At 38.7% G+C, this 22,992-nt stretch overlaps 1 long non-coding RNA gene and 5 other non-coding genes across 6 annotated transcripts in view; 5 read left to right on the top strand and 1 right to left on the bottom strand.

Annotated features, from left to right (window-relative positions):
• The window catches only part of LOC117228991 (uncharacterized), a 53,849-nt gene that overhangs the window by 3,495 nt on the left and 27,362 nt on the right, over positions 1–22,992 (bottom strand). Inside the window, exons 9-11 of the long non-coding RNA XR_013033048.1 lie at positions 3,026–3,206; positions 2,617–2,741; positions 2,450–2,549 (exon numbers count right to left, since the gene is read on the bottom strand). This is a non-coding gene — a long non-coding RNA (uncharacterized LOC117228991). The remainder of the gene's footprint in view (positions 1–2,449; positions 2,550–2,616; positions 2,742–3,025; positions 3,207–22,992) is intronic.
• On the top strand, positions 2,782–2,901 carry LOC117229047 (5S ribosomal RNA). Its single transcript, XR_004492446.2, has one exon. It is a non-coding gene; the product is annotated as a 5S ribosomal RNA (ribosomal RNA).
• Positions 3,247–3,366, top strand: LOC143263827 (5S ribosomal RNA). Its single transcript, XR_013037153.1, has one exon. It is a non-coding gene; the product is annotated as a 5S ribosomal RNA (ribosomal RNA).
• On the top strand, positions 3,710–3,829 carry LOC143263833 (5S ribosomal RNA). Its single transcript, XR_013037160.1, has one exon. It is a non-coding gene; the product is annotated as a 5S ribosomal RNA (ribosomal RNA).
• Positions 4,170–4,289, top strand: LOC117229066 (5S ribosomal RNA). The gene has a single exon (XR_004492460.1). It is a non-coding gene; the product is annotated as a 5S ribosomal RNA (ribosomal RNA).
• Positions 4,630–4,749, top strand: LOC117229054 (5S ribosomal RNA). Its single transcript, XR_004492452.2, has one exon. It is a non-coding gene; the product is annotated as a 5S ribosomal RNA (ribosomal RNA).

Here is a 22,992-nt window from a genome sequence, read left to right as displayed (position 1 = left end):
GGACCACGTGTTAATAAACTATTGTCTCAAGTACACAGGTTTTAAATGATCTTCGCGGATAGCGTAGGTTCTGGGCTTTAACATCGGGTTCGGGATACAGTTATTGGTGGCGGGCGCCATGGGAGGTGGTGGAAAGAGCACGATTGGTCGTTGTATAGGTATCTCTCTGGTGGTAGTCGACGGTAGTCACCCTTCTTTTCTCCGCCACGAAAAGACTCTTGAAATAAATTGAAAATGGCTGGTATCGCCCCGCTCTCGGATAAGTGATACCTACATCACCTACACGCACGCCGGCCGCCACAGAATTCCATGGTATTCTTTCGCGTATTCGAAACGCGCAATTCTCAATCACGGAGTCCTTCCCCCTCCCTTGCCACCATTGGCCTACCCCACGGTCCACCCTGATCGCTTCGAATCCACGTGAATGGCCGGATCAATTAAAACGATGTTAAAACGTTATATCAATCGCGTATACCCGCCGATTCGAGTCGATTCGACGGAGGAAAATTAAAATCGGAATAAAAAGGGCGCAGCTTCTCGACGGTAATCGAAACCGCGCGGAGAATTAACGAATTCAATTCACCGGGCTCGGTTGACGCTGTGTATTATATGTGTGTGTATGTATATATAGCGTATGTATATGTGTGTGTATGTATATATAGCGTATGTATATGTGTGTGTGTATATATATATATTATATACATACAACTATGCATCATTTTTCTGCTTTTCTGGTTTGGCGATGCCGATTCGGGGGACGGGGCTCGGGCCGTGCAATGGCGGTAAACAATGTGAATATGAATGGTGGAAATAAAGTTTGAGTAAAAGTTCCAGTTCGGAAATTTGTATGAAATAAAATATATGAGAGCCGGGGATGTACAGGCAGCACCAGCGAACGGGTTCTAACTGGAAAATAGATTTCTGTTGTTTTTATTTTCGTGCGAGAGAATAAATTATATCGCGCGCCGAGAAGGGGGATATGTTTCCCAGGAGAGGCGAAAACTGGTGTTTGGACATAATCGGGCATTAGTTTAATAATCAGACATACCAAAAGAATTATATTCATAAAGCAGCTTCAAGTACGTACAGTAAATTCTTCCTAATTGATGCACAGATTCTGCACAAAAATGGACAATTGGAGAAGAGATACGATTATTCGAGCCTCGCGGCACGTTTTTATAATTCTAATAATATGCCGCAAGGCTTGTATCTCCCCTTAGCAAATTGTCCATTTTTGTGTACAATCCGAGCGTCAATGAGGGGGAATTTACTGTATATATGCACACACACATTTGATCACAATAACTATCTCAAACAATGAAGACGATTTCAAATACACATTTTCTGGGTTGTATCACTTATACCAAAGTTATACAAACTAGTCAGGAAAACGTGATTGTATAGTCAATGGAACGGTTACTTGGTTATAGTGGAGATTTATACAATCGATGTTACTGTATGTGGATCACCTATTTAGGTATGAAAAGGGGTACGAATAATAAAGAAGTTCAAACATTTCTTAATCGTCTGCAGTGTTCATAAACGATCCCCGGTGCTGGCCGATTAAAAGAAACAGGACTGTCACCAACAGTTTCGTCGTTCGGGCTTCTCCGCATACATCTACATTACAAAAACGATGAGGATTAAGGACCGAGTGGAAGGGAGAGAAGATAGAATTCTCGAGCGCGAACGATTCTGTCGAACGGAAATGCAATTCGCGGCGGTAGTCGAGTCTCAGCTCGAGTCGACAGATAGATAGAGTCAAGATTCAATTAGCTCTAGCTGTCAGCTGCATGATACTCGTCGATTCAATACACCTTTCCTGTTCGTGTAGCTCTGCACATGTTTCGCTGGGGCGCGCGCGTGCGCGCGTACGCTTCGCGTTTTCCCGCACCAACACGTGCCTCCGTGGCTCGTGTATGCGTATATTCGATCTCTTCGTCGTGTTAGTGCCGCATACATTATATGTACGCATACCGGACACGTATGTGTGCGCGTGTATGCGACCATGTGTTCGTGTATACCGAAAATTAGCCGAGCAGAGCATCCCGTGAATTTTGGAAATGATTTTGCGCGCGGAGCGTGAGAGTGTGCATAAATTTTCGACGAGCTCGATTTCACCAAATAATGAGTCCGACCATCTGTCGTAATGGAACCATCGACGATATTCAAATATTCCCCGTGTCGAATGGCAAAAAGAAAATGTTTTCGAACGTGTAAGCTCTGTTGTCACGTGTCGAACGCTTGGTCGACGTGATATCATTTTATCATTTATTCATGGGCTGAAACCACTGGCATATGTACAATATAAATGTACATGCCGACTATCGATATTGCCAGCATGGCGCCTATGATTTTAGTTCAGCAGGTCAAAAAATGATCTCCCAATACTGTTTATGCAAATGATTATATGAAGGTGATTGATAATAATTAAATACCATGTACTTACTACTTGTTTCACTGGTGACAGGCGTCTGTGTACGGCTTCGTTGGTTGTTGGCGTATTTTCAATGAATTTTGAGTTATTTTAACTGATCGATGCACTTCACCTGTAACAAAGATGTGAATTTAGATAATGAATTAAAGTTATTAATAATAGTAATAATATAGGAAGACCTTGGACCCATATATCATCATGTGGATCATGGACATCATGCGGATGTCCTCAGTCATCGAACGGCATATTCTGGTCATTTTCGATTGCATTGCTTGTATTCGAGGACCGCCACGAGAGATATGTGCTGGAAAATAAGAAAACGCAATTGTGGTCATTCTTAAATCGCCAACGGCCATATCACGTTGCAAAAAACCGATTCTCGTCCGATCATCGAAGTTAAACAGCGTTGAGCGTGGTTAGTACTTGGATGGGTGACCGCTTGGGAACACCACGTGCTGTTGGCTCTATTTTTTTTTATTTATTTTCGCCATCTATGTTAATAAACTCAAACGACTATTCTTCTCTAATATTTTTGCGTGATGCAGAAAAGGCATACGATGTTAATAACTAGTAGTGTATATTACTCACTTATAATTATAATGAACGATTGCGGGTGAAGGTGGTAGAGTCAGATGTTCCTTGGACACAGGGGAATATCCGTTCTTGGGACCAACAAATCATCGGCGGATGTCTTCAGTGATCGAATCGCATATTTTGGTTATTATCAATTGCATTGCTTGTATTCGGGAACCATCACCAGAGATATGTGCTGGAAGATAAGAAAACGCAATTGTTGTTAGTCTTACATCGCCAACGGCCATATCACGTTGCAAAGAACCGATTCTCGTCCGATCATCGAAGTTAAACTGCGTTGAGCGTGGTTAGTACTTGGATGGGTGACCGCCTGGGAACACCACGTGCTGTTGGCTCTATTTTTTTTTATTTATTTTCGCCATCTATGTTAATAAACTCAAACGACTATTCTTCTCTAATATTTTTGCGTGATGCAGAAAAGGCATACGATGTTAATAACTAGTAGTGTATATTACTCACTTATAATTATAACGAACGATTGTCGGTGAGCATGGTAATTAGATGTTCCTCAGACACAAGTGAATACTCTTTCTTTGGACCCATATATCATCAGTAGATGTCCTCACAAATCGAACCGCACATTCTGGTTACTATCAATTGCACTGCTTGTATTCGAGGACCACCACGAGAGATATGTGCTGGAAGACGAGAAAACGCAATTGTTGTTATTAATACATCGCCAACGGCCATATCACGTTGCAAAAAACCGATTCTCGTCCGATCATCGAAGTTAAACAGCGTTGAGCGTGGTTAGTACTTGGATGGGTGACCGCCTGGGAACACCACGTGCTGTTGGCTCTATTTTTTTATTTATTTTCGCCATCTATGTTAATAAACTCAAACGACTATTCTTCTCTAATATTTTTGCGTGATGCAGAAAAAGAGCACGATATAATAACTAGTAGTGTATATTACTTACTTATTAGATTTATGAACGATTGCGGGTGAAGATGGTAGTCAGATGTTCCTTGGACACAGGGAAATATCCGTTCTTGGGACCCACAAATCATCGGCGGATGTCTTCAGTGGTCGAATCGCATACTTTGATTATTGTCAATTGCATTGCTTGTATTCGAGGGCCATCACGAGAGATATGTGCTGAAAAACAAGAAAACGCAATTGTTGTTACTAATACATCGCCAACGGCCATATCACGTTGCAAAAAACCGATTCTCGTCCGATCATCGAAGTTAAACAGCGTTGAGCGTGGTTAGTACTTGGATGGGTGACCGCCTGGGAACACCACGTGCTGTTGGCTCTATTTTTTTATTTATTTTCGCCATCTATGTTAATAAACTCAAACGACTATTCTTCTCTAATATTTTTGCGTGATGCAGAAAAAGAGCACGATATAATAACTAGTAGTGTATATTACTTACTTATTAGATTTATGAACGATTGCGGGTGAAGATGGTAGTCAGATGTTCCTTGGACACAGGGAAATATCCGTTCTTGGGACCCACAAATCATCGGCGGATGTCTTCAGTGGTCGAATCGCATACTTTGATTATTGTCAATTGCATTGCTTGTATTCGAGGGCCATCACGAGAGATATGTGCTGAAAAACAAGAAAACGCAATTGTTGTTACTAATACATCGCCAACGGCCATATCACGTTGCAAAAAACCGATTCTCGTCCGATCATCGAAGTTAAACAGCGTTGAGCGTGGTTAGTACTTAGATGGGTGACCGCTTGGGAACACCACGTGCTGTTGGCTCTATTTTTTTTATTTATTTCCGCTATCTAAGTTAATAAACTCAAACAACTATTCTTCTCTAATATTTTTGCGTGATGCAGAAAACGTATACGATGTAATAACTAGTAGTGTATATTACTTACTCGTTAGTTTTATGCACGATTACGAGTGAAGATGGTATTGAGACATTCCGCGAACACAAGTGGACATTCCTTCCTTCAGACCCACAAATTATCTAAGGATGTCTTCAGTGACATGAACAGCATGTTCCGGTTATTGTCACCTGTATTGCTTGTATTCAAGGGCCACCACGGGAGATATGTGCGGGAAGAAAAGAAAACATAATTTTTGTCACAGTCATTCGGCCAATGGCCATATCTCGTTGGAAGAAACCAAAAAAAAATAGAGTCGCCGCGCCGCGCTGCGCCGTCCACTGCAACCGGCATAGCAGCAATATCCGAATCCCTAACCCGGGGAGCAAAACGTTTGGAAAAAAAAAATAATAATAATAAACATGTAAAAACAAATTAAAGGGAAGCGTAACATCCACCATGAACGGCAAAGAGACAAAAACAGAGCAAGGGAGCGAAATACTCCCGCTACGCAAAATGTAAAATTATCCAAGCGCATTGGACGTTCGAAAATGCCAAAGATGGTTCTCCAAGTTCAGATCAGGCAATTTTGATCTCTCGGACGCCCATCGATCAGGAAGACCAACAACATTAGATAACGATGTGCTAAGGACAGAAGTGGAAGCAAATCCATGTCAAACAATTGTGGAACTCTCAAAGAGCCTTAACCAACCTTGGTCAACCATCCAAGAACATTTGCCACAGATTGGAAAAATAAGCAGAGCTGGTGTTTGGGTCCCCCATAATCTGTCCGAACAGAATAAAGCCAACCGGTCCATCACGTGCAACGTATTGCTTCAACGGCACCGTACAGATCCGTTTTTTGATCGCTTGATCACTGGAGTCGAAAAATGGGTCCTGTACGACAATCCGAAACGCAAAAGGCAGTGGCTCAGCCGAAATGAATTACCACAAACTACTGCAAAGCCGGGTTTACACCCCAAAAAGGCACTTCTGTGTGTTTGGCGGAATACACGCGGAGTTGTTCACTTTGAAGTGTTAAAACCTGGACAAACTGTTAATGCAGATGTCTGTTGTGAACAACTGGAACGAGTAAACCAGTCTTTGATTGAAAAGTATCCGGCGATTGTCAACAGAAAAGGAGTTATTCTGCAACATGACAATGCAAGACCGCACTGTGCAAAACGGACCTTAGACAAAATTAACGAATTGGGGTGGGAGGTACTGCCTCACCCACCATACTCGCCCGATATTGCACCCTCGGATTACCATTTATTCCGATCACTGCAACATTGTCTTAGTGGCAAAAAATTAGAAAATTTTGATGATGTCCAAAATGCTATCTCGACATATTTTACAGAAAAACCGATTGATTTTTACCGCTCCGGCATTGAAAATTTGTATACTAGATGGCAAAAGGTTGTTGATAACGAAGGTGAATATATTGTTGATTAGAAATAAAAACTTGTTAAAAATGTAGTCGTGTGAATTTAACTTAAGAAAACGACATTACTTTCCGGTCCCCCTAATAATAATGGGACAGGACCCAAGGACGCGATCAGGCTCATGAACAGTGTATTAAAAATAAAAAACTTTTTCGTGAAAAAACATAACGAAGGTAAGCACTCTGTCTTCATAGCTAACATCCAAAACAGAGAAAGCACAAACATTCATCTTAAAAGGCATTCATAGCGGCTATGAGCCAGAAGAAGTAATGGTAGAATTACAAAACCTCAACAACGATAAATTAACTTTCTTAAATGTAACGAGATTCACAAAACAAAAATGTCAGAAAAGCAGAAAAGAACTTTGCCACTGTTGTTATTCCAAATAACAGCAAATAGCTCGGCGGGCAAATTGCACGAAATAAAAAAAGTAACCCACCAAATAGTACGGTGGGTAAAATTACGAAAACCCGAATCCATACAGTGCAAACGCTGCCAAAGATTAGGTCACGTGGCCTCCAACTGCAACCTAGAGTACCGTTGCGTGAAGTGTGTGGAGCCGCACGCCCCGGGTAGCTGTAAATTAACGCAGGCTGAGGGAAACCTTAATAAGGAACACCTCTATTGCATTGTCTGCAAAAACTACGGTCATCCAGCCTCTTACAGGGGATGCCCAAAATACAAGGAATTCAAGGAAAAACTACAAAATAAAATTAAGCTAAAAAAGCAAGCTGCAGAATTAAAACAAAGACATTTAAACAATTACATAAAACCTAACATACGCTTTTCAGAGGTGTTAAAAAGAAATAACGATAATAATAACAAAACTGATAATAATATAAGGCAACCATCACGAGCATCACACACGGAAGTAAACAACGAAAGCAACTCAAATAATACAGAAATGAAAGCAATAGTCACGCAATTAAAAGTAATGCAGGAATCACGCTTGGCGCAAACGGAACAAATGATGAACCAAATCAACAGAAATTCAGAATCCATAAAATTCCTAATGGACTCTACTATCCTAGCCCCCGAAACACGCAATGACTAACAACAACAACAATCAGATAAATCAAATACTCGTACTAAAAAAAAACTAAAAATAATAACAATAAATGCTAACTCAATTGTCTCTACCCAAAGGAGAGCAAACTTAACAAAGCTACTAGAAACCGAAAATCCAGATATGGTGCTCATCAGTGAAACCAGAACAAACGAAAAAATGAAACTACACTTTGACAACTACAATATAGAAAGACACGACAGACCATTAGACGATAGGCAAACACTTAACCATCCGATGAATCAAGGTGGAGGCACAGCAATAGTAATTAAAAAACCAATAAAGTACAAACGGATAATTACGCCGCAATCCATCGCAGCAAAAAATTTAGAAGTAACAATTTCTATAAAATTAAACGGAAATAAAAATTTATACGTAATCTCGGCTTACGCCAGATGTGGAAACCAGAAAGAATTTCATACTGAATGGCGATTTTAATGCTAAACATCCAAATTGGTACAACGAGACAGAGAACCCCAGAGGGAGTTATTTAAACACCTGGCTTAACGAAAACGCAATAGACGTTAGAGCTAAACTATACAGTTCGGAATTACCATCATATCCGAATGGAAACTCATATTTAGACTTAGGCATAATTGACCTTAGGCTAAAAGTCCAAACAACCAATAATAACGACCAAGTTCTCATACTACCATACGACAGTGACCATAACGCACTACTCCTAACGATTACAATACCGAACACCACATTTCAATTAGAAACTGCCGCCAAACTGGTGACCCCGACGTGATCATTAGTGCTGTGCGGTAGTGAGTGCAGTGCGACTAGAGACATGGATAGTTATATAGAAATAATAAAATGAATACCGAAGAGAACCGCGAGAGTGCCGCGACGCCGGAAGTTTGCCGCGTAGGTATTCGCATACCACCGTTCTGGCCGGACCGGCCAGAGATCTGGTTCAACCAAATTGAGGCGCAATTCACGATAAGCGGCATCACGGCAGATAGCACCAAATTTTGCCACGTCCTGGCGCAACTCGATGCAAAATACGCAGAGGAGGTATGGGACATCTTCACGGCGCCCCCGGAAACCGACAAATATGAGACGCTCAAACGGGCGCTCATACGACGCATGTCCGCCTCGGAAAACAAGAAGATGCCAAGACTTTTCGAGCAGGAGGAAATCGGCGACCGTACACCGTCCCAGCTCTTGCGGCACAACAGAACCGGACACATCAGCCATAGCGTTTGCGGACGATCTTATCATATACATCGCAGGTTCAAATATATAAAAAAATACAGGAAAAATTACAAAATTTGCTCGGGAAAGTTCAATTCTATTGCCACTCGTGGAAGATGAAAATCAATCCAACCAAATGCGAAACTATCCTATTTAGGCCAAAACTAGCAAACGCGTCAAAGAACATTATAAAAAACTGGAAAACATTTCAAATCAAAGAAACAGAGAACAGCGACACCCGTATTCCACATAAAAATATAGTTAAATATTTAGGAATAAATATAGATAACGGGCTAAAATATTCAAAACATCACTCGATACAATTAACGAAAGCAAAAGCGTCATGGATAAAACTAAAGTGGTTATTCTGAGTCTGCATAGGAAAACACAAAACTTACAACGCAAACAGCAAAAAATATATAAATAACAACAAACTCTACAATATGACAAAAATACAAAGAATCGACTCTCACATACTGGGTTTGGTTAGAAATCACTTCTCAAACGCAGCGAGAATAAAAACTAATGACCTAATATTTGGACCGTTCTACCCAAACCCACAATACTATAAATACTCGATGGAAACGAGCTTCATTCCTCCCGAAGCCCTTTCCCTACCTAGATGAATTAGGTTCTATACAAGACAAAAATAATATCCCGATAATCTATCATGCAAACAGAAGAGCAGGTGCACGCGCAATCAAATACGAACCACATTTAGATAGTCTAATACCAGGGAATACAGTTTGGAAATATGACAAGGCTTTGCCAAATAGAGATAGATTAGACAAAAGTAGAACCAATACAAAAAAGTACTGGTGGCTCACCTAAAAATGTTACATTAAGTACAAATAGTCAGTAAGATCGAAGAATTAAGTGTATAGAAACAAGGCTGCACACCTACCCGCCGTGCGACCATACAAACAAAACAAGAGACAGAGTGTACCTAAAGATGCGTATCGAAAATAAATATATAGTAACTAACACAACAACTTAAAAAAAGGGGGTCAGCCGTGTTTGACCGAAAACGGACTTAAATCCTAGAGAGCCTAAAAAAGGCCATTAGGAATAAACCAAAAAAAAGATGTTAACTTTTAGTTTATGAAGTAGATATAAGAATAAATAAATTGTAAACTAAACTAATCATATTGTAATCAAGGGTGACAAATAAACTAATACAAACAAGAACCGATTCTCGTCCAAAACTATACGTGCCTTAGAAGAGACAAAGACTGCCATTCGGGAGGAGTTACAATACTCGTAAGAAATAATATACCTTATAAGGAAGTGCAATTGAGCAGAAATATATCCCGGGAGTGTATATGTATAAAATTAGCAACAAATACGTATATCATAGCAGCCTATAACAGCCCAATTGTAGACTTTACGACCAAAGATCTTGACAAGCTACTAGGAATAGGACATAAAGTGATACTAGTTGGAGATCTGAAAGCGCGACATCATGCCTGGGGCTGCCATATAAATAATAAACGAGGTAGAATATTGTATAATTATGCGCTAAGAAACAATTGTAGCATTATGTTCCCGAACGAGCCAACGCATTACCCAACAAACAATACGACTCCGACAACAATAGATATAGCAGTAAATAAAAATGTTAATCGTATAAGCGATATCCAAGTGCCCAAAGAATTATCATCAGACCATAATCCCATAATCTTCACACTCGGGTCTCAAATAGATGACGTCGATCCCAAAACAGCATATGATTATGAAAATGCTAATTGGGGCAAATTCAGACAAATGCTCCAAGAAAAAATCACACTCACAAACAACATCCAAACAACAGATGACTTAGACAGAGAAGTCCAGAAATTGACGAACATTATCCAACATTGCGTCGAGCAAACAGTACCCACCACTACCAAGAAGGAAATGAGAGACAGGTTGCCAGAAAATATAATTAAAATGATACAAGCTAGAAACCAAGCGCGCAAGATATGACAAAGGAGAAGACTTATTGAGGATAAAACACAAATGAACATGTTAACCAATGCAATTAGATCAGCTATCAGTAAATACAGAAATGAAGTGTGGACAAAAAAGTTGAAAAAATTAAATCCCAGAGACAACTCTTTATGGAAAATGACGAAAATCTTGAAATCGGACTACCGCCCAGTCCCAACTCTAGTAAAAGATAATAGTGACGGAATGACAGAAAAACAGAAAGCTAACATGCTTGCGGCGCAATATGAAGCGGTACACAATATTGATCTGGGATATAACGATGAACATACTAATCAAGTGGTATACGAAGTTCAAGATTATATCCGAAACAATCAAGCCGATGATTGGCACACGTACATAACCTCACCAAAAGAATTGCGCAAAATTATACAAAATTTACCCTCCCGCAAAGCACCAGGAATAGATAATATAGAGAATTTAATATTCAAAAACTTTGGAAAAAACCATTAGTTCAATTCATGTACATAATTAATACAATAATCAAATTTTCTCATTTCCCAAGCCATTGGAAAACAGGTTCTGTTGTCCCAATACTGAAGCCAGGAAAAATCGACACGGATCCTGGCAGCTATCGCCCAATCAGCCTACTTCCGACAATGATTATACTGAATTATACTGAAAAGAATAACAGACTTCGAGGAAAAGGAGAAAATAATAATGGATGAACACAATTTGGATTTAGAGAAAAGCATAATATAGTTCAACAGGTTGCAAGAATAGTTAATGATATTAGCAAAAACTTCAATAGACATAATGTGACAGTCATGTTACTGCTTGATATCGAAAAGGCTTTCGACAGAGTATGGATCGACGGACTCATCTTCAAGATGATCAAACTCAACTACCCGAAAACAATAATAAAATTTACACATTCTTTTCTCAAAAATCGACACCTACAAGTAGCAGTCAACGGAACATATTCTAATAAACGGAAAATCAGAGCAGGCGTACCTCAGGGCTCGGTACTGGGACCGAAATTATTCAACGTATATCTAAACGACCTGCCAACCTTCCCAAAAACTGCAATGGCACTTTTTGCGGATGATACTGCCATTTACGCGCACTCGTTCAGCGCAATTGTAGCCGCTAAACAGATACAAATACATATAAACATACTGGAACAGTTCTATAAGCAATGGAAAATCCAGCTAAATGCAACCAAAACGGAAGTCATAGTTTTTGCTAAGAAAAAATCGGGTATCAGAATCATACAACCGATAAAAGTAAACGGATACAGAACTGATACGACAAACACAGTGAAATACTTAGGAATCCACCTAGATAGTAAACTAACATTTAGAAATCACATAAAACAGGCATTAAGGAAGGCATATGCTGTACAGAAAAGAATCTATCCACTAATGGTGGCAGATTCGGCGCTGTCGCAATACAACAAACAGTTAATATACATCATGTTACTCAGGCCAATAATATTGTACGCAGCTCCGGTATGGTGCAGTGCAGCGCCAACAAATATCAAACCATTACAAATATATCAAAATAAATGTCTTCGACTCATACTATCAGTAAATAATTATACAAGAATCAGGGATATGCATGAAGAGACAGCGATACCAACCATCATAGAGTATATTAAAGAATTAGCTGAAAATTTTTATAGAAACCAACTAGGGAACAACAAACTTACCAAAAACTTAACTAGCATAAGAAGCTACAATGCACCTTTTGAAATTAAACATAAATTGCCATATCAAGTACTTAATATATTTAACGAAGAACTGTGAAGAAAAAGACTGAGAGTAGAAACAAATAATAAACTAATCAAATACCTCAAAACTTAAACAAACATACCGGGATACTCGCCTTGAAAGTAATTGTCGCAAGTAGGTTTTTGTCGAGAACTTTTCCTACAAAATAAGATAATTACCAAACTTAACACCAAATATGATCTAAACATACAACGCATCCGATAAGCAATCTTGTAAAAGATTGCATCAATCACGACCGAACAGTAGGTTAAGCTTGTTAAGTTAAGCACGGATTACCCAACAGAACATGTCTACCAAGTATTATTACAAGTCTAGTGATAAACTGTATTTATAATAGTATATTTTTGTTAATCATATTAATAAATTTTATTCAAAAAAAGAAAGATTCTCGTCCGATCATCGAAGCTAAACAGCGTTATATAAGCGTGGTTAGTACTTAGATGGGTGACCGCTTGGGAACACCACGTGCTGTTGACTCTATTTTTTTTATTTATTCCCACTATCTAAGTTAATAAACTCAAACAACAATTCTTCTCTAATATTTTTGCGTAAGTAGAAAAAGCATATCATGTAACAAATTCCAATGTATATTACTTGCTCATTAGTATAATGAACGATTGCGGGTGAAGATGGTTTTGAGACATTCTTCGGACACAAGAGAATATCCTTCCATGGGACCCACAAATTATCCGTGGATGTCTTCACTGGTCGAATCGCATATTTTGGTTATTGTCAATTGCATTGCTTGTATTCGAGGGCCGCTACAAAAGATATGTGCTAGAAGACAAGAAAACGCAATTGTTGTCAGTCTTACATCGCCAACGGCCATATCACGTTGAAAAGAACCCCAACAAGGCACCATAAATTCACCGATATTGTTTAATATATTCACGAGCGACGTCTTAAACCTATTTGGCCCGGACCGAACGAAATGCTCCATGATAGCTTTCGCAGACGACTTGATAGTATACCACGCAGGGAAAAAACCTGAAAAGGTGCGAGAAGTCCTCCAAGACGCAATCGAAAGCATCTTTACGTATTATAAATCCTGGAAATTAAAGGTAAATACGGATAAATGCGAGACTATATTGTTCAGGTCCACACTCAAAGGAGCAATGTGTTACCAGCTGAAAAATCACAAATCCTTCCATCTCATAGGCAACCGACAAACTGGGGTCAAAATCCCACACAAGGAAACAGTAAAATATTTAGGCCTAACGATAGACAATAGATTTTTATTAAACAATCACCCGCAAATACAGCTTCAAAAAGCGAGAAAAGCCTTTGGTGCATGCGCAAGGTTATTCCACTCCCGCACACTTGCCAAAAAAGCAAAACTAATCTGCTACCAACTCCTAATCAGACCCATCATAACGTACGGCTGCGAGATATGGTACAACATCGCCGCCTCCATAATGGAAGAAATACGCGTTTTCGAAAGGCGATGCCTAAGAGCTTGCCTCGGTCTTTACAAATCGGCCCACTCTAACTACACAAGAAACATAAGCAACGAAACTATATACAATAAAGCTAACATTAATAGAATCGATAATTTCATAGTTAGAATAACACGAAACTATTTTGCCAACACAAAACAAGTCACAAACAATAGCTTAATATTCCCAATAGCGCACCCAGACGACAATTACATCGTAAAAACCCTGACAACAGGCATCATACCTCCAGAAGTATTCGTATACCTGGACAAATTAGGATACATACAAAACAGAAAGGGGGTTCCGGTATTGTACCATATCCCGCGCCGCAAAGGAAACAAACGTATCGAACACACACCACAGGAGCATGATCAAATCACTCTTGAATTAGGATACCGATATAGCGCTGCTATCCCGAATAAAGATCGTCTAGAAATTACAAAATTAGACTATAAGAAATACTGGTGGTTAGCCGATAGATTTAAGACACCGTAGTTACCTGTAAAGTGAGCAAGTTCATCTATTATTGTAGCTATTGAACTGCCACTCACACATCACCGCTACCAAAGAAGCAGGTGCAATTTTTTTTAAAGGAAACGATGATCTCGACGATAGCTCCTAAGAATGAAATTAGTTACTAAGTTACTCGATAAGTAATGATCACAAGTCATCACTTCATCTCATTTCACCCTCGCTCCACCCACATCTTCCTCAACACATCCATCCCATCTGTAAATAAAATCTCCACCACTCCACCCCATATTCATCTCATCTACCATTGTGTAAATAATCATCTCACCTTCATCTCATCTACCATTGTGTAAATAAACATCTCACTCTCATTCAAGCTTTGTAAATTATGTGTACATGTATATATTTAGAATTAAGTTTAAAAATTACGATGCGAGCTCCGATTTTGTTAAAGGCTTTTGGGGAGCAAGACTAAAACAGATATATTTGCGACATTTTTGTGCAATGAAATAACTAGTTTAACGAGGGGTAATCCTCCGATACTCCTCCGGCTAATAAATAATAATTTGTAGACCTAATGTTCATCTATACATTAGTATTGCGATATTTTATAAGAACTTTTCGTTTATTTTTATAGTTATTTTTAAGTTCGCTATAATTCTGTATGCCTTATAAATAAACACTTTACAAACGCAAACGCAAACGTTGCAAAGAACCGATTCTCGTCCAACCTTGACATGTATAAACAGACCCTTATAATTTGAAATATAATTAGAAAACGATTATTATCAATAATAGATCAAAACGATGGATTTAGAGGAATTACCAGGTACATCGATGACTCAGCCCAGCGCCGTTCAGGGTCCTAGAAGAGTGATAGTTGACGCTAACGATCCAAACACTATAGTGCCGAGCTCCAAAAAACCACAGGTTCCCCAGAAAACGGACAAGAAGGTGAAGGTTATGAGATTTATAGCAGAATCACACTACCTCATAGGACAGAAAATCCTAGACAAAGATTTTGACATTGTAAACCTCTCTCTTGGCGACCAAATACATAATATACTTTTCACTACATATACCATCTTAAGACAAAAATACAACGAAACAGGCGGCACCTTGGAAACACGCATTTCAAGTACAGACTTCAAAATTACATACCTAAACAAAGACTATACTGCATCACGGACTGAGATAATCGATATTGTAAAAGCGTGTGCAATAAGTGAAGGGATTCCTTTTGCAAAATATGAACAGAAGGACAAATCAAACTGGTATGGGGTTGCTAACCCTTTGTTAAATTTCTTGTCGGGTTTTGCATTGAGAAGGCGTGAACTTCGTTTGGGCCATCACCACATGCCTATAGAGAAGAAAGGGAACGTACAAAACGATGTGAATTTATCTCAATACGGAATTTATGGTGTTCACCACCCTTTGTGCGAAGGCGTCACTTTTCCACCTGAAAAGAGGGCTTCTATGCCACAGTCTGCAGGACCTATTACAGCCTTTTTATGTTATATAAAATCTGACCGACGCTATTCGAAGAAATGGGAGGACGCTGTGAAGAGAGACTTTGCTCATTTTCCGGAGATAGACAGCGTTATGCAAGTGTGTAGGGATAAAGAACCATCAGAGATCAGAACTTTGTTATCATTGGTGGCTGATATCGCTTTGATAGTAACAACTAGACAAGCCACTAGAATGTTCCCTCCACCAGCTGCTTTTTCAGCAATCATACGAAGTGATCATAAAATTTCTGGGACAACCTATTCAAGGGACAACATTCTTAAAAACACATGGTGCTTTCTTGTTCTATAAAGTATTTATGAATTACGAATGGAAATTAAACTTAAATGGTGGAACAGACAGTATCGCAAAACAAATTGTATATCATAGTATATTTGGTACATTTAAGGAAGATCTTGGAATATTAGAGGCCATAACTAATCAAGCCAAATGGAATACAAGAGAACAAATGGGAACCGTTTTCAGACAAACCAATACAGCTGGAGCTCCAATCACTTTTAGGCCTGTAATACAAAGATATTACTCAAAACTTTCCCAAGCAAACCAAACGGGCCTTCTTACATCAGCTTTTAGTCAGTTAACATCAATTCCATGCTATAGTGGGCGAACTAAACGCAAATACGATGACGCATTTTTTGATCACTTGTCGAATGATAACACGAAGGCTATAGGAGGAAGATCTATGCAAGCTCTTGTGTCTTGTTACACTACGCATAGAGAAGAATTAAGACAAATGTTGGAGGCCAAGAAAGGATACTTGGATGCGGGCACGACAGGTTGGAAGGAGATGAGTCAGATAACGGCGACACTAGAACCCATTGAGGATGTCGATATTAACTTAGTTTGCACAGGAAAGTTCTTCTTAGGTAAAGAAGTTTTTTCACAAAATTGGAGTTTATCATACGTTCTATTCTTCACTCATGAAACAGTGGCAGGATAAGAACATAAAATTCCATACATACACACAAAAAAATGACAAGAAAAGAACCTTTGTGATCAAAGGTCTTCATGAACAAACTGACCCAAAAGAGATCCAAGCAGAACTACAAGAGCTGGGCATGGTAGCTCACAACGTTAACATTATGAAAAACACAAGACAACCAATGTTCATGGTGAGTTTGTCAGCAAATGTTCAACTAAGGGAACTGAAACAAAAAGTTTTGTACCTAAACCACACCAAAATTATATGGGAATCGTATATAGCAAAACGAAGGGTTACACAATGCCATAGGTGCCAAGAATGGGGACACGCAACAACTAATTGCTACGCAGACCCAGCTTGCCTTAAGTGTGCTGGCGATCATCTAACAAAAGACTGCAAGAAACCAAGAGAAGAACCTGCAAAATGTGTAAACTGCGGAGGAGATCATCCAGCCAACGCCACTATCTGCATAGAATATAAGAAACGCCTGGATAGATTTGTAAACAAAGACATTGAAAGGAGACAGAAACTCAACACAGACAAACCCACAGTCTCAAGACCACCGTTCAACGTAAATGACAGAGGAGAATACCCACCACTGAAAACCAAAGCGCAAACAACCCAAAATGTATGGTTCCGTGGAGCACACAGACAGGATAACTCATGTCAGAACACAGGTTTCAACAACGTTATAAACCCACCTAGTCAAGATCATAACTCTACGAATATCCAGAATAGTGATCTTTCAGATATGATAGAACTGGTCAAAGAACTGAAAGAACTAAACAAGGTATTTAACATTAAAAAAATGCTAACCACAGTCAGAGAATTTAGAACTCAGCTGCAACAAAATAGAGAACCAGGCAAGCAATTAGAATTATTTCTAAACTTCAGCCAAAATTTTGACTTACCATGAACAGTATAGTTATCTGTAGTTGGAATGCAAATGGTCTGAGAACCAGAATAGGAGAATTGATTGAATTTCTTGATCGTAGAAATATCGATATTCTCCTAATCAACGAAACTAGATATGAAGAAAGACTGAAACTAAAAGTTAAAAACTATACGTGCCTTAGAAGAGACAAAGACTGCCACTCGGGAGGAGTTGCAATACTCGTAAGAAATAATATACCTTATAAGGAAGTGCAATTGAGTAGAAATATATCCCCGGAGTGTATATGTATAAAACTAGCAACAAACACGTATATCATAGCAGCCTATAACAGCCCAAATGTCAACTTTACGACCAAAGATCTTGATAAGCTACTAGGTATAGGACACAAAGTGATATTAGTTGGAGATCTGAATGCGCGACATCATGCCTGGGGCTGCCATATAAATAACAAACGAGGTAGAATATTGTATAATTATGCGCTAAGAAACAATTGTAGCATTATGTTCCCGAACGAGCCAACGCATTACCCAACAAACAATATGACTCCGACAACGATAGATATAGCAGTAAACAAAAATGTTAATCGTATAAGCGATATCCAAGTGCTCAAAGAATTATCATCAGACCATAATCCCATAACCTTTACACTCGGGTCTCAAATAGATGACGTCAATCCCAAAACAGCATATGACTATGAAAATGCTAATTGGGACAAATTCAGACAAATGCTCCAAGAAAAAATCACACTCACAAACAACATCCAAACAACAGATGACTTAGACAGAGAAGTCCAGAAATTTACGAACATTATTCAACATTGCGTCGAGCAAACAATACCCATCACTACCAAGAAGGAAATGAAAGACAGATTGCCAGAAAATATAATTAAAATGATACAAGCTAGAAACCAAGCGCGCAAGAAATGGCAAAGGAGAAGACTTATTGAGGATAAAACACAAATGAACATGTTAACCAATGCAATTAGATCCGCTATCAGTAAGTACAGAAATGAAGTGTGGACAAAAAAGTTGAAAAAATTGAATCCCAGAGACAACTCTTTATGGAAAATGACGAAAATCTTGAAATCGGACTACCGCCCAATCCCAACCTTAGTCAAAGACAATAGTGACGGAATAACAGATAAACAGAAAGCTGACATGCTTGCGGCGCAATACGAAGCGGTACACAACATTGATCTGGGATATAACGATGAACATACTAATCAAGTGGTATACGAAGTTCAAGATTATATCCAAAACAATCAAGCTGATGACTGGCGCACGTACACAACCTCACCGAAAGAATTGCGCAATATCATACAAAAATTACCCTCCCGCAAAGCACCAGGAATAGATAACATACAGAATTTAATATTCAAAAACTTTGGAAAAAAACCATTAGTTCAATTCATGTACATAATTAACACAATAATCAAATTTTCTCATTTCCCAAGCCATTGGAAAACAGGTTCTGTTGTCCCAATACTAAAGCCAGGAAAAATCGACACGGATCCTGGCAGCTATCGCCCAATCAGCCTACTCCCGACAATGAGTAAAATAACCGAAAGAATCATACTGAAAAGAATAACAGACTTCGAGGAAAAGGAGAAAATAATAATCGATGAACAATTTGGATTCAGAGAAAAGCATAATACAGTTCAACAGGTTGCAAGAATAGTTAATGATATTAGCATAAACTTCAATAAAAATAATGTGACAGTCATGTTACTGCTTGACATCGAAAAGGCTTTCGACAGAGTATGGATCGACGGACTCATCTTCAAGATGATCAAACTCAACTACCCGAAAACAATAATAAAATTTACACATTCTTTTCTCAAAAATCGACCCCTACAAGTAGCAGTTAACGGAACATATTCAAACAAACGGAAAATCAGAGCAGGCGTACCTCAGGGCTCAGTACTGGGACCGAAACTATTTAACGTATACCTAAACGACCTGCCAACCTTCCCAAAAACTGCAATGGCACTCTTCGCGGATGATACTGCCATTTACGCGCACTCGTTCAGCGCAATTGTAGCCGCTAAACAAATACAAATACATATAAACATACTGGAACACTTCTACAAGCAATGGAAAATCCAGCTAAATGCAACCAAAACGGAAGTCATAGTTTTTGCCAAGAAAAAATCGGGTATCAGAATCATACAACCGATAAAAGTAAACGGTTACAGAACTGACACGACAAACACAGTGAAATACTTAGGAATCCACCTAGATAGCAAACTAACATTCAGAAACCACATAAAACAGGCATTAAGGAAGGCATATGCAGTACAGAAGAGAATCTATCCACTAATGGTGGCAGACTCGGCGCTCTCGCAACGCAACAAACAATTAATATACATCATGTTACTCAGGCCAATAATATTGTACGCGGCTCCGGTATGGTGTAGTGCAGCGCCAACAAACATCAAACCTTTACAAATATATCAAAATAAATGTCTTCGACTCATACTATCAGTAAATAATTATACAAGAATCAGGGATATGCATGAAGAGACAGCGATACCAACCATCATAGAGTATATTAAAGAATTAGCTGAAAATTTTTATAGAAACCAACTAGGGAACAACAAACTTACCAAAAACTTAACTAGCATAAGAAGCTACAATGCACCTTTTGAAATTAAACATAAATTGCCATATCAAGTACTTAATATATTTAACGAAGAACTGTGAAGAAAAAGACTGAGAGTAGAAACAAATAATAAACTAATCAAATACCTCAAAACTTAAACAAACATACCGGGATACTCGCCTTGAAAGTAATTGTCGCAAGTAGGTTTTTGTCGAGAACTTTTCCTACAAAATAAGATAATTACCAAACTTAACACCAAATATGATCTAAACATACAACGCATCCGATAAGCAATCTTGTAAAAGATTGCATCAATCACGACCGAACAGTAGGTTAAGCTTGTTAAGTTAAGCACGGATTACCCAACAGAACATGTCTACCAAGTATTATTACAAGTCTAGTGATAAACTGTATTTATAATAGTATATTTTTGTTAATCATATTAATAAATTTTATTCAAAAAAAGAAAGATTCTCGTCCGATCATCGAAGCTAAACAGCGTTATATAAGCGTGGTTAGTACTTAGATGGGTGACCGCTTGGGAACACCACGTGCTGTTGACTCTATTTTTTTTATTTATTCCCACTATCTAAGTTAATAAACTCAAACAACAATTCTTCTCTAATATTTTTGCGTAAGTAGAAAAAGCATATCATGTAACAAATTCCAATGTATATTACTTGCTCATTAGTATAATGAACGATTGCGGGTGAAGATGGTTTTGAGACATTCTTCGGACACAAGAGAATATCCTTCCATGGGACCCACAAATTATCCGTGGATGTCTTCACTGGTCGAATCGCATATTTTGGTTATTGTCAATTGCATTGCTTGTATTCGAGGGCCGCTACAAAAGATATGTGCTAGAAGACAAGAAAACGCAATTGTTGTCAGTCTTACATCGCCAACGGCCATATCACGTTGAAAAGAACCCCAACAAGGCACCATAAATTCACCGATATTGTTTAATATATTCACGAGCGACGTCTTAAACCTATTTGGCCCGGACCGAACGAAATGCTCCATGATAGCTTTCGCAGACGACTTGATAGTATACCACGCAGGGAAAAAACCTGAAAAGGTGCGAGAAGTCCTCCAAGACGCAATCGAAAGCATCTTTACGTATTATAAATCCTGGAAATTAAAGGTAAATACGGATAAATGCGAGACTATATTGTTCAGGTCCACACTCAAAGGAGCAATGTGTTACCAGCTGAAAAATCACAAATCCTTCCATCTCATAGGCAACCGACAAACTGGGGTCAAAATCCCACACAAGGAAACAGTAAAATATTTAGGCCTAACGATAGACAATAGATTTTTATTAAACAATCACCCGCAAATACAGCTTCAAAAAGCGAGAAAAGCCTTTGGTGCATGCGCAAGGTTATTCCACTCCCGCACACTTGCCAAAAAAGCAAAACTAATCTGCTACCAACTCCTAATCAGACCCATCATAACGTACGGCTGCGAGATATGGTACAACATCGCCGCCTCCATAATGGAAGAAATACGCGTTTTCGAAAGGCGATGCCTAAGAGCTTGCCTCGGTCTTTACAAATCGGCCCACTCTAACTACACAAGAAACATAAGCAACGAAACTATATACAATAAAGCTAACATTAATAGAATCGATAATTTCATAGTTAGAATAACACGAAACTATTTTGCCAACACAAAACAAGTCACAAACAATAGCTTAATATTCCCAATAGCGCACCCAGACGACAATTACATCGTAAAAACCCTGACAACAGGCATCATACCTCCAGAAGTATTCGTATACCTGGACAAATTAGGATACATACAAAACAGAAAGGGGGTTCCGGTATTGTACCATATCCCGCGCCGCAAAGGAAACAAACGTATCGAACACACACCACAGGAGCATGATCAAATCACTCTTGAATTAGGATACCGATATAGCGCTGCTATCCCGAATAAAGATCGTCTAGAAATTACAAAATTAGACTATAAGAAATACTGGTGGTTAGCCGATAGATTTAAGACACCGTAGTTACCTGTAAAGTGAGCAAGTTCATCTATTATTGTAGCTATTGAACTGCCACTCACACATCACCGCTACCAAAGAAGCAGGTGCAATTTTTTTTAAAGGAAACGATGATCTCGACGATAGCTCCTAAGAATGAAATTAGTTACTAAGTTACTCGATAAGTAATGATCACAAGTCATCACTTCATCTCATTTCACCCTCGCTCCACCCACATCTTCCTCAACACATCCATCCCATCTGTAAATAAAATCTCCACCACTCCACCCCATATTCATCTCATCTACCATTGTGTAAATAATCATCTCACCTTCATCTCATCTACCATTGTGTAAATAAACATCTCACTCTCATTCAAGCTTTGTAAATTATGTGTACATGTATATATTTAGAATTAAGTTTAAAAATTACGATGCGAGCTCCGATTTTGTTAAAGGCTTTTGGGGAGCAAGACTAAAACAGATATATTTGCGACATTTTTGTGCAATGAAATAACTAGTTTAACGAGGGGTAATCCTCCGATACTCCTCCGGCTAATAAATAATAATTTGTAGACCTAATGTTCATCTATACATTAGTATTGCGATATTTTATAAGAACTTTTCGTTTATTTTTATAGTTATTTTTAAGTTCGCTATAATTCTGTATGCCTTATAAATAAACACTTTACAAACGCAAACGCAAACGTTGCAAAGAACCGATTCTCGTCCAACCTTGACATGTATAAACAGACCCTTATAATTTGAAATATAATTAGAAAACGATTATTATCAATAATAGATCAAAACGATGGATTTAGAGGAATTACCAGGTACATCGATGACTCAGCCCAGCGCCGTTCAGGGTCCTAGAAGAGTGATAGTTGACGCTAACGATCCA

The sequence above is a fragment of the Megalopta genalis genome, chromosome 1 (genome assembly GCF_051020955.1).
Source record: "Megalopta genalis isolate 19385.01 chromosome 1, iyMegGena1_principal, whole genome shotgun sequence".
Lineage (NCBI taxonomy): Eukaryota > Metazoa > Arthropoda > Insecta > Hymenoptera > Halictidae > Megalopta > Megalopta genalis.
Note: the sequence above shows the minus strand (reverse complement) of the source record. Positions and strands in the feature narration are given on the sequence as shown.